Source organism: Hyperolius riggenbachi, chromosome 1 (genome assembly GCF_040937935.1).
Source record: "Hyperolius riggenbachi isolate aHypRig1 chromosome 1, aHypRig1.pri, whole genome shotgun sequence".
NCBI lineage: Eukaryota > Metazoa > Chordata > Amphibia > Anura > Hyperoliidae > Hyperolius > Hyperolius riggenbachi.
In genome coordinates this window covers 504,146,713-504,159,587 of record NC_090646.1, presented here as the reverse complement: position 1 = coordinate 504,159,587, position 12,875 = coordinate 504,146,713, and the positions used below count along the sequence as shown (strand labels likewise).

At 43.3% G+C, this 12,875-nt stretch overlaps 1 protein-coding gene and 1 long non-coding RNA gene across 2 annotated transcripts in view; one reads left to right on the top strand and one right to left on the bottom strand.

Annotated features, from left to right (window-relative positions):
* LOC137532788 (adhesion G-protein coupled receptor D1-like) overlaps positions 1 to 12,875 on the top strand; it is an 853,822-nt gene that overhangs the window by 760,367 nt on the left and 80,580 nt on the right. The window lies entirely within an intron of this gene.
* Positions 3,246 to 9,514, bottom strand: LOC137523994 (uncharacterized). The gene is made up of 2 exons (XR_011022598.1): positions 7,751 to 9,514; positions 3,246 to 5,628 (listed from the first exon to the last, which is right to left on the bottom strand). It is a non-coding gene; the product is annotated as an uncharacterized lncRNA (long non-coding RNA).

Here is a 12,875-nt window from a genome sequence, read left to right as displayed (position 1 = left end):
ATAGCGGTTGATAGAGCTCACCTCACAGGACAAGTGTGCCTGTATGGATCGCCTGCAATGCACGCGGTCTAGTACTGCTGTCGGGTGCGTTTCTTCTGCGCTCTTGATTTTTTCTCACTTTCCTCCTTTCCTGGGCTCCCGTTCTACACCGCCTTCCCGGCCCCGGTCATAGTGCGTGCCTCCGCCCTTTGAGCTTTGCGCACATGGATCTGTGTTTTGGTTGTAAGATGGGTGGAGCGGTGCATGCGCATGATTGGTCGCAGCTTCGTAGAAGTAGAGGAAGTTGTAGGCAATGATGGCCACGCCCCTTGAGGAAGCCGGAAGCCGGCGAAACGTCGGGGGAAGCCATCCGCCTCTGCATGGGACGCCACGCCGCCCCGACCCCCACTCTGACATTGCGGTGAGGCTTTTTTACCATCAGCCTCCTCCGGTCACCCAGATCTACACCTGAACGGCTCCAGCGCCGATGGTGGCTGACAACAACCTGGATGAATGCACCCATGTACAGCACCTCAAAGCTATCTAACCAGCAGGCCTGGAGTGAGTCTCCCTTCTGCAACCTATGAGTTTCCCTCTGCAGCTCGTGAGTAGGGTGAGCTACACACTGAAGCCCTGCGAGGAACTGGTGAGATGAATATTCACTGTACATGCTGTGATGCTGTGGAGTCTTGTGCTGTCATTTATGGACATACTGGCCTAATCAATTAGACTGGCTGACCTGACATGTTATATCCTGCTTGCTGTGCTACTGCTGATGGATGAACTGCATAGTACATGTCATGTTGCAACATTAACATCAAGGCTTGTGTGTATAACGCTGGACATTGTCTGATACAAGCTTTTTTGCTCTTGCCTTTTTTTCCTGCCGCTGCATGGGGACATTGCATACTCTGCTTATCTTGTACGTCTAGTACGCAGCTATCGTTGCTTTCACAACTGCAGAGGTCGCCACTAGCATTAGATGCCGGCGTGTGTATGATGGTGTGACGTGGCAGTTTGAGTGGGTGAGTTGTGGCGGGGTGGCCATCCCATGTGATTTTTATTATTTTTTATTAGAAATTGTGGATTTAAATAATAAATTTTGATATTTTCAATAATTTGGTATTCATGTTGGATCTTTGGGGGTGTATGTCCTACCATTTGAATTGTTTCCACTGCCAAGTTTGAATAGCGAAACTCCGATGCGGCGGGAGTTTGTCTGCTGACTTAGGACAAAACACATCAGAAAATTCTGCGTACTGCACTGGTACCCCTTTCACCTGAACCTTGGTGGCGCAAACAGCAACTTTCTCCAAACAATGATGATGACAACGGGCTGACCAGCTCAGTAGCTGACCTGAGGCCCAGTCAATCTGAGGAGAATGAAGTTGCAACCACGGTATACCAAGTATTATGGTAGAGGTTGCCATTCGCAGGACAAAGAACTGTAGTTTCACCTTATGCAGAACCCCTATATTACACAACAATAAGGGGGTCTGTGAGAGAGGCTGTCTACACTGTATCGGAGAGTCATCTACCGCTGTGATCAGAATCTGACGGTCTAGCGGGAGTAAAGGAATCCCCAATTTTTTGACAAAATCAAAATCTATAAAATTGGCTGCTGAGCCAGAGTCCACGAATGCCTCTGTGGCCGTGGCCTGACCCTCCCAGGTAATGGAGCAAGGGAGGAGCAAACGGTTATTGTTTAGTGGTAAACACGGCTCGCCTAGGGTATTACCTCTGACTACACCTAGGCGGCAGCGTTTCCTGACTTTTTAGGACAATTCTGAACTATGTGACCCTCCTCAGCACAGTATAGACTTTCTTCCTGTCCTTCTGCGATTCTTCTCCACTTGTGTTAACCTAGACTGACCGATCTGCATCGGTTCGTCCTGAGGTGATGAGGGTGGAGAAGAGGCGTAGGAAACAGACCTTACAGCATTTCTCCCACGGGTCTGTTTTTGATAGCGAATGCGGCGATCAACCCGCACCGCCAAAGAAATTGCTTCATCTATAGATTTAGGCTCAGGATGCCCTAGCATCAAACCCGAAACTGCATCAGATAAACCTGACAGAAAATAGTCTAATAAAGCATACGTTCCCCATCTAGCTGATACAGCCCATCTCCTAAATTCTGCGTCATAAACCTCCACAGAATTACGACCCTGCCTGAGAGTCTTTAGTTTCCTCTCAGCCGTGATAGCAATATCCGGGTCATCGTATATATTGGACATGGCTTTAAAGAACTCCTGAACTGAGGATAATGCCACATGCTCAGTGGGGAGATTATATGCCCAAGTTTGTGAGTCTCCTGACAAAAGGGTCTTTATGAAGGTCACTCTCTGGTCCTCAGACCCTGACAGATTAGGCCTCAACTCAAAATATGATAGCACACGGTTCCTGAAATTCTGAAAGTCAGATCTATGCCCAGAAAACCTTTCAGGTACGGGCATACGAAGATCAGTAACTAAAGGGGCTCGCACTGATTCAATAGTAGTTTGAAGTTCCTGAACTTCCCAGACAGTTGATTGATCTGAGTCTGTTGGGTATTGAGCACCCCGGTAAGATTGTTTACCGCGGTTGTCAGGACTTCAACCTGACTTCGCAGTGCGTCCATAATGTTTTGGTCTGCTGTTCTGTATCGATTGGTGTCAGCAATAACAGATTTTCTGATTATTGGTGATCTGCAGTATCACCAATAATACAGATGCTATACCTGATTATGTGGTCATCTGCAGAATCACCAATAATACTAGTATAGCTTGACACAAGACTACCAGGTGTGTAGATAGGTGTTTGGTGCAACAGTAATACTAGTGGAACTGATCAACCGAGGAGCGGGTGATTCAGACTGCACTGCAGCTATAGGTCACCCGAGGAGCAGGTGACTAAGACTGTGCTGCAGCTACTGATCACCCGAGGAGCAGGTGATTAAGACTGTACTGCAACTACTGATCACCTGAGGAGCAGGTGATTAAGACTGTACTGCAGCTACTGATCACCTGAGGAGCAGGTGATTAAGACTGTACTGCAACTACTGATCACCTGAGGAGCAAGTGATTAAGATTGTACTGCAGCTACTGATCACCTGAGGAGCAGGTGATTAAGACTGTACTGCAGCTACTGATCACCTGAGGAGCAGGTGATTAATCTGTACAGAGAATCCCTCACCAGAGACTGTAATGCTATGTTTTTGGCGTTGCTAAGGCCTCACACTCGACTCACACTAGCACACAGACTAGGTAAATACATAGCTTACGACTTCACACTGTATTAGGATATTTATTCAATTATTTACATTATTTACAGGTATAGCAGTGAATCATGGATAAGTAATAGAGTAAAGAATCAATACATTACCGGATATTGCATCATCACTCCGTATCGGGGGACCAGCGATCGTCAGGAGGCAGCGCATACACAACATCACACAACTCGTCAGTAGTGGAGAGTCCCATCAGAGCAAGGGAAATCTCTCTTTCTTATACTCATAGCTCCACCCATTTTCCCTATTGCATCCTGGGGATGCACAGGCATGAGCTTCACTATGGTTGGATGACTTATAGTCAATATTTTCATAAACAGAACTAGTTCTAGTTAAGTTGCGCATTCCCTGAAACAGTTAATTCAGGGTTACGCGCTTATTGCAACACAATGTTATATAACCATATCACGTGCCACGCATGCTCAGTACTTGTTGTGACTGGGTGGGTTCGTCCTTCAGCCTATCCACAACGTGGAAGTATGATTCATCCCTCGTGATAACCGCGTGAACACAGCGCACAGCCGTATGTTTTTATAACTTGCAGTAACCTTTTGTTCTTCTGTCAATGGTTTTCTTATGGAGAATGGTGCATCACTACTAAAAGATCAAAATATGTCCTATCTGCCTACAGACTAGCTTGCTAATGTGTTTCTTACCTAACAGCCAGTCATTCACACAGACTCTTCAGACTTGTATCACATTCGGTCCTTAGTGATGACCATTAACATATGAAACCATGACAACTTTTTTCCTCTTACAACAGATCCCATATGCCACATACCAGTTCCATCTGGATAGGATAACTATAACAATCATTACAATCAAAAAATAGGATGAACTATACACTTCATCATTGTTTCTGCTGATGGCGAATAACCCATAAATACATCCCACCAATGGTGAGAGGTGGCATCTGCTATGGCAGAGCCCACTTTAACAATTTTGTTTGCAATCACGGCAGTACTGAGCTGGTGTACGATTATACTTCTATTCAACTTTTTAATAGCACTTTTTCACTTCCGTTAGATTTTTCAACAATCCGCTTTAGTTTAGTCAGGTTTAGATCCCAATTGGGAACTTCCAAACCTTGGCCTTGCCAGGAAACCTTTGTAGTTAACGCTATATCAGGCATCAACATAAAAGTTTCATTTTCCCATTGGAATACAGTGATATTGTGTATACATCCTGCAAAAGGCACCCTCATTTTAGGGACCACCTGACGATCTGTCACTACACATACCACTTGAGGTGTTATTTCCACCATCCAGCGGTATGTTATAGGCATTATGGTCCGCCCACATTTGTTTACAGTGTTCTGTAACAAACAAGGTTCATATGCAGTAGACTGTAACTTACATATTTTACTGTTTAAAGTATTATCACAAAAAGTCAAATCATCTGTTCTGTTGCTGTCATCAATAACCTGTCCATAAAACGTAGGTACCCAGAAGTGCTGATCACCTTCTGGCCCAATTAATAATGGCAAAATAACATTCTTACACATTATACTACTTTTAGTAACATTGTAAAGTGTCAATTGTCCCATGCAAAATGTATCATTGCACATCACTTTAGGTGCTTTGATATCTATCCAGTGATCAGTTCTTATCATGGAACTGAACACGGTCCTCCAAACCTCCTCATTTCCAGTCAACAACATAGTTTGAAATAACTCTCTGTTGTTGCTGTTGTAAGGTTTGCATGGAACAGATAGTCCAGTTTACAATTCTAGTTATATTAACATCTGTTTCATACATAACAGAGGCACTTGCGTTAATTAAGTCAAGCAAATCATCATCTATTTTAGCTTGTAACTTAAATGGCGCCCATATAGTTGGCATCCATTTAGCTTGTAAAATTAAGACATCATTTATTTTACTTCCAACGTTATGCAATCTATTTGCTAATGTTTCAATATCAAAACTATTAAGAGTTCCAGTCAATGTCCCATATCCTCCTAACAAAGTGTCATACCACTCTCTTCGTATTTGGTGTGGTTTAGAACAGTTTATGGCAGCTGGAAACGTGATTTTAGCATGAATCACAGTCTTTTAGGCATGTTGCCCCACCTTTACACAAGTGGAAGGTAGTCTCTTTATATGCCCAGGGTCCACTTTAGCATCCATCATATCCACAAATATCAAAGTAGGCCCCACCGAGACATGTTCCATTGAAAGTAACATTGAGAACGTCACATGCTTGCCTAGCATTACTGGTAAAGTTTCTCTGTAGACAACTCTTGGTTTTATTTCCCCACACGAAAGTCACCATGGATCCCCTGTATCGGTTACTCGAATACCTGAAGTCCTTGCATTAACGCAACAGCTTTCCAACCACACGATACCAAGGATTCCAAGGACAATGCCATAGACATGGAGATCAATCTGCAAAAAACCCAAACAAGTGTGACTTATTCTTGCAAATAACATTTTTCCTGTGGGATATATTCCCACTTTTTCTGTTCTGGCCTCATTACCAGCAGAGTTCGGTCCTTGCTTACTGCAATCACATCTGCTGGAGGAGGCGGTCCTTGGGGATTCTGACCCACATTTTAGCTCCAACATTTACTGTATTAGTAGAACCAAAATATTCATCACCCTTTACTGATGGGCTTCCCTCTCTACAAATAAAGGAATTAGGGTCCCTTTACACTTAATCAGCTGCTGTTAACTGTAATCAAAAAATAACAACTGATGTACAGTCCAGCGTCCGTGTCCCCCTATGGCCTCTTTCACACCATACACTGAAAAAACATTGAAATCTTTTCACAGTGCATTGCCATTGGGGAAAAAACAACAACAACAAAAAACAAGAAAAAACAAACAACAACAAAATTGTATGCGTACTACTACTAATGCATACCAGCGCATTAAGTGTAAAAGGGCCCTCAGGAGAACCTGGGCTATACAACTCTTTGGCCTGTGTATACACAGTGTCCTCCCCTAAAAACTTTAACCCATCCTCTCTCCTCTTCCAATAATTAACTCACTATTTCCCAGGTTAATCATGATCACTTTAATTTATTCTTGATAGTCGGAGTCAATTACTCCTCCTATTACTACAGCTCCTTTCTGAGCAAAACTGAATTGGGTAGCTATTTGCCCATAATGTTAGTCAGGTATTTTACATCCTATACCTGTGGGAATGGTTGTAACCTGTGAGGGGTTAATGATAACAACTTCTAAAGCATGCAAATCCAACCCAGCTGATACAGGTTTTCCCCTATATGGAGCTACCGCATCCTTATGCATTTTTCAATAAGAAATCGTTTCTACTTTAACCACCCCACCAGCTAGTTTCTGGTATAAACAAAAATCTGTTATCTTCACAGTTTGTTTGTATTATTCTAAACTAGCATATGCATACATTCTAGCATCTTTAACAGAGGTATTCTTAAACATATAATACACTATATCAGTAAGGTCTCAAAGCAAACTTCATACAATTCATTAGAAACAACTCAATTCACACTTCAGCATCAACACATTCTGCCACTTCATGCCATTCAGCTAGTCAGTACAACATTCAACCCTAGAGAAACCAGGCATTTCTCTGCAAGACAAACAAATCTCATTTAGTAACTAATGACCTTAGCCCGTTAAAAAAAAACAAGCTAGGCCTTTCGCTGCGCATGCATGTGCCCGCTGTGCACATGCACCCGCCACGCGCGTGCCCTCATACACCGTTGCGCACACGCTGGCCGCCTCTGGCCCTATCCTCCCTCAACTTTTCCCCTGTGTTTCTGCGCCCCTCCCTGCACATGTGCAGTGCTAAAAAAAAAACAAAACAAAACTCTGAATAGACGCAGAGACACAGGCATATTATATAAAAAGGTTTTCCAGTCTAATTACGCAATATTTTCATTCTACATTGCCATAATAGACTTCACAATTCTATTTCTTTCACACGGTCTCATCTAATCTAGCTTTCTTAGCTCAACAGGTAAACAATTTCACTCCTGCACAATTATAGCTAGAAACCAGGGGAAAAATTGCTGGCAGAGATGTCACCGTGACACCATAATCACATTTAACCCTGTAACCCAAAAAAAAAAAAAAAATGAGCATTTGCAGGGATTTGGAAGTTCTAGCAAAACCCAGCACAACGCACAGTGCTGCACCAAACACACAACGCACACACACACAAGAAAGTTGCTTTACTATTTCTCACCTCTTTAACCATTTATTTTATCAAACAAGACGCATATCCCATGAAGTAAGAGTTAAAGGTCAATATTTTTTTTTACAGCATGTACTCCTGAATGAAAAAAAAAATAATGCTTGCCAAGCACCCCCAGTTGAGGAGAGCAGCATCTCAAACACTCACTGGCTCACACACATTCCCTAGGAGCACTCACCTCCCGTGCACAAATGCATTTTTTTAAAAAACATTCCTCTATGCATTCAATTAAACAAAAACCAGACATATGAATACACGATTAATCAGGACTCGCTATAACGGATTCACCATATAAAACATTCACTAGAAACAACAATGTTAACCCACCTGTCTTGTCCAGATTATATTACCATTTCAATTCTGCCAGTGCAGTCAGATACTGTCACTTTAAGGAATTTGCTTTACAAGTTTAAACACAGCACTCCAAGATTATACTCCGAAATCTACCAACAAAGACACAGACTGTATTAAAAACCGTAGTAGTAAAAGCTGAGATTCACTGTCAGGTTACTCTCTGCCCCTTTTTCCCATCCATATTTTATCATTAAAAATATGGGGTTTTCCTTAAGAGGGACAAAAACAGCAGTAACAACCTAAAGAAAGTTCCCAGCTATTCCTAATCTTTTCAAATGGAACAAAATACATTTGTGCTAAACACTTCCAATTCCAGTTCAATGCACATTGTCCTATTTCTTGTGCAATGATCAGTGGCAGAGTTTGGCTTCCTTTTATTTACAGAAGCTCCCTGCTCCACTGATAACAATCCAAAATGTGTCATCACAGGAGCCTCTTCCCCAGCTACTTCCTCCAGTACATTTATTTTACCAGCTGCAGATTCTGTTACATGTTGGTATTTATCTGCAGCTGCCTGTGATGACACTTGTGCAACTATCACTCTGTCATCCTACTCTAGTTCCTTTTTCTAACAGGACTAGCCTTTTTCCAACAGGAATACCCTCAAGTAAAGTAACAACATTGAGGGATTCTGATTCTTTCAACCTACACAATCTTTGTGGAAGCTTTCTATAAGCTGTCAACAACATCCCACTATGCCGCCTGAGAGCGACATCATGCCCCGCCTTAACAGGGCCCCCCTCTAGAGTCTTATCTACATCTAGAGAGAGCAACAACATCACCCGCTTCAACGGGGAACCCCCCCTAGAGTCTTATCTACATCTAGAGAGAGCAACAACATCACCCGCTTTAACGGGGAACCACTATATTCCAGCATCAGGCAGCGTCCCTCAACCTCAAGTTGAGCCTGTTCCGCCTTTTCTTGATCCTGGAACGCCTTCTGCAATCGCTTGTGCACACCACGATATGCAGAGGCCAACACCCAGCTCCTTCTAGCTAGGGTAACTGCATCACCTACCTTGGCAGGGAGTTTTTCAAGTACTTGAACTAAATCAACCGGTTCTGATTCTTTTAACTGCTTATCCCATGATTCTGCCAACCCATGGCTAGCTAATTCCACTGCTATAATATTATACGGAGACTCGGTCCAGCCGGGGATCTCCGCAGGTTCTTTTAGGCATTTGGCCTTTTTCTTAAACATATTGCCTTACTTTTGGCACACTGCCAACTGGGCGTGGCTTTGACCAGAGGTGCCCCTCAACTTCTAGACACCAATGGTCAAACTTCCCACAGGTAAATTTTGCTTAGTTCAAAAGATATCTTGACTTGAAACTAAGTGGGAGGAGCTATCGACTCCAAACTTTTCCCACACCTGTAATCTGTCCTAAGATATATATATATCAAGTATCAAGTCAATATACCATACAGGGGCAATTTTACAAAGATTTAGATTACTTGCCCCACTAACTGGCAAAATGCCAAATTTTGCAAAATTACACCCAGAGACCCACAGAATCATAGGCAATATATTTCAGAGGTCAAAAGTCATCCTCGTCGCCATTTATGTAATGCTATGTTTTTGGCGTTGCTAAGGCCTCACACTCGACTCACACTAGCACACAGACTAGGTAAATACATAGCTTACGACTTCACACTGTATTAGGATATTTATTCAATTATTTACATTATTTACAGGTATAGCAGTGAATCATGGATAAGTAATAGAGTAAAGAATCAATACATTACCGGATATTGCATCATCACTCCGTATCGGGGGACCAGCGATCGTCAGGAGGCAGCGCATACACAACATCACACAACTCGTCAGTAGTGGAGAGTCCCATCAGAGCAAGGGAAATCTCTCTTTCTTATACTCATAGCTCCACCCATTTTCCCTATTGCATCCTGGGGATGCACAGGCATGAGCTTCACTATGGTTGGATGACTTATAGTCAATATTTTCATAAACAGAACTAGTTCTAGTTAAGTTGCGCATTCCCTGAAACAGTTAATTCAGGGTTACGCGCTTATTGCAACACAATGTTATATAACCATATCACGTGCCACGCATGCTCAGTACTTGTTGTGACTGGGTGGGTTCGTCCTTCAGCCTATCCACAACGTGGAAGTATGATTCATCCCTCGTGATAACCGCGTGAACACAGCGCACAGCCGTATGTTTTTATAACTTGCAGTAACCTTTTGTTCTTCTGTCAATGGTTTTCTTATGGAGAATGGTGCATCACTACTAAAAGATCAAAATATGTCCTATCTGCCTACAGACTAGCTTGCTAATGTGTTTCTTACCTAACAGCCAGTCATTCACACAGACTCTTCAGACTTGTATCACAGAGACTAGCTCCCCGGTGAGGGCAGAAGAGTCAGACAAGCAGGTTCGACAACAGACAGTCAAGTGCAGTACAGAGACAGAAGGCTAAATCAGAGTGATATACAGGCTAAGGTCGGCAACAGAATCAGATAGGCAAAAGTACAGAATTAGAAAGCAGAAGAGTAATCAGGGCTAGCAGAAGGTCATAACAAATAATACAATGCAATTAGTACTTTAAGCTATCAACAAGTCTGACTAAGTGTGGATCCCCAGCTCCTGCCGGTTCTAGCACACTTTAGGATCTGACTAAGGCCTGAGTGCTAACACGTAGCATTTGAAACAGCAGACACCGAGCGACTGACAGGCAGGTCCTATATATAGTGAGAGCGCTCCACAGCGCCGCCCCAGTCACTCAGCCAATCAGAAGTAGTGCTGGAGTCAGCTGACCGGGCGATCAGCTGACTCCCCTTCTATTCGCATAAAGGTCCTGGCGTGTAGCCCTCAGTCTATGTGGTGAACAAGTGGTTACAGGCAGCACCCAACCATCTAGATGCGACGTGCTATAGGTCGTTGTCCCTCTGTCTCCAGGAACAGCAAGCAGGAACTCCAAGAGAAGAGACCCAGCACCGTCTTCAAGTGTATTATAAGCTCTTTTATTTATTTAAGGCATCAAAGAGACAAAAAGGGCAAGTCTGTGCGACGTTTCGAGAGGCGACTCCTCTCTTTCTCAAGCTGACAAGCCCTCTGAATACATAAGACACAATCAGCCTTAAATAGTCCTTGCTCCACTAGGGAGCCAATCAAAATGGTCTGGACGCCCTGTCATCAACCAATTAGGTTAAGTTCCTGCTTGCAGGCCCTCCCATCTGGTGGAGGACCTGATGGGGAACTACATCTATTTATACATTCCAATCATTTTAAAATGGCCGCTAGAGGGCCGACCAATGGGGGTAGAGCATGTTCTGAATGAAAAAAACGTCATTCAACCGTCATGCGGAAATCCGCATTGAAAATCCGCATGTGGTTGCGTTCAATGCGTATGCGTAAAAAATGTACGCGTAAAAACCATATTCCAATACTATGACCACGCGGAAATCCGCATTGGATATCCGCATATGGTTAAAATTAATGCGTATGCGTAAAAACGTACGTGTAAACACCCGGAAGCAAAAAATCGTCTAAACCATAGACGTTTCAATCCAATCGCCTATACCGGTTACGCATAAAATTGATCTTTACCGATTGAAAAATGTACATGCTCCTAACCCTAATAGGAATGAGTGTCAACAATATATAATATATAATAAGAGAAATCTGAAAAAAATATATAAAAAGGAAAAAATGACAAAACTCACGCTAGGTGTCTGGCGGCCACCCACAGCGGCGGCCAGACACCGAACGTCACAAAAAATGAATATAAACCACATCTCACCCTCCCAGACTGGCGTCCGTCTTAATCGCGTCGGCCAGTCTGGGCTAGCGAGAACAAAATTACCAATTCTGTCCCGACTGGCGTCCATCCCTGGCGGCCACTCGGGAAAGAAACAGGCAAAAAATCAAAAAATATATGCTTTGAAGGCCAGCCCGGACTGGCGGCCACATATCAGCGGCGGCCAGTCCAGGAGAGCCAACAAATCAACATAGTCAATAAATATATTTTTTTCAAAACAAATAATTTTTTGTGACGTTCGGTGTCTGGCCGCCGCTGTGGGTGGCCGCCAGACACCTAGCGTGAGTTTTGTCATTTTTTCCTTTTTATATATTTTTTTCAGATTTCTCTTATTATATATTATATATTGTTGACACTCATTCCTATCAGGGTTAGGAGCATGTACATTTTTCAATCGGTAAAGATCAATTTTATGCGTAACCGGTATAGGCGATTGGATTGAAACGTCTATGGTTTAGACGATTTTTTGCTGCCGGGTGTTTACGCGTACGTTTTTACGCATACGCATTAATTTTAACCATATGCGGATATCCAATGCGGATTTCCGCGTGGTCATAGTATTGGAATATGGTTTTTACGCGTACGTTTTACGCATACGCATTGAACGCAACCACATGCGGATTTTCAATGCGGATTTCCGCATGACGGTTGAATGACGTTTTTTCCATTCAGAACATGCTCTACCCCCATTGGTCGGCCCTCTAGCGGCCATTTTAAAATGATTGGAGTGTATAAATAGATGTAGTTCCCCATCAGGTCCTCCACCAGATGGGAGGGCCTGCAAGCAGGAACTTAACCTAATTGGTTGATGACAGGGCGTCCAGACCATTTTGATTGGCTCCCTAGTGGAGCAAGGACTATTTAAGGCTGATTGTGTCTTATGTATTCAGAGGGCTTGTCAGCTTGAGAAAGAGAGGAGTCGCCTCTCGAAACGTCGCACAGACTTGCCCTTTTTGTCTCTTTGATGCCTTAAATAAATAAAAGAGCTTATAATACACTTGAAGACAGTGCTGGGTCTCTTCTCTTGGAGTTCCTGCTTGCTGTTCCTGGAGACAGAGGGACAACGACCTATAGCACGTCGCATCTAGATGGTTGGGTGCTGCCTGTAACCACTTGTTCACCACTACTGCAGCTGTCTCTGGGCAATTGCACCACCATGGAAACTACTGAAATGACATCTGTCTCTGTGGATACCTTCATGTACTCGGATGTTGAGATCTCCAGGATCATTGCTGCCATTGATTCGGAGACGGACTTTCTCTCTACTCCTAATGTGAAAATTATCAAACGAGATATTGAAAGGATTTCTAAACATCGAA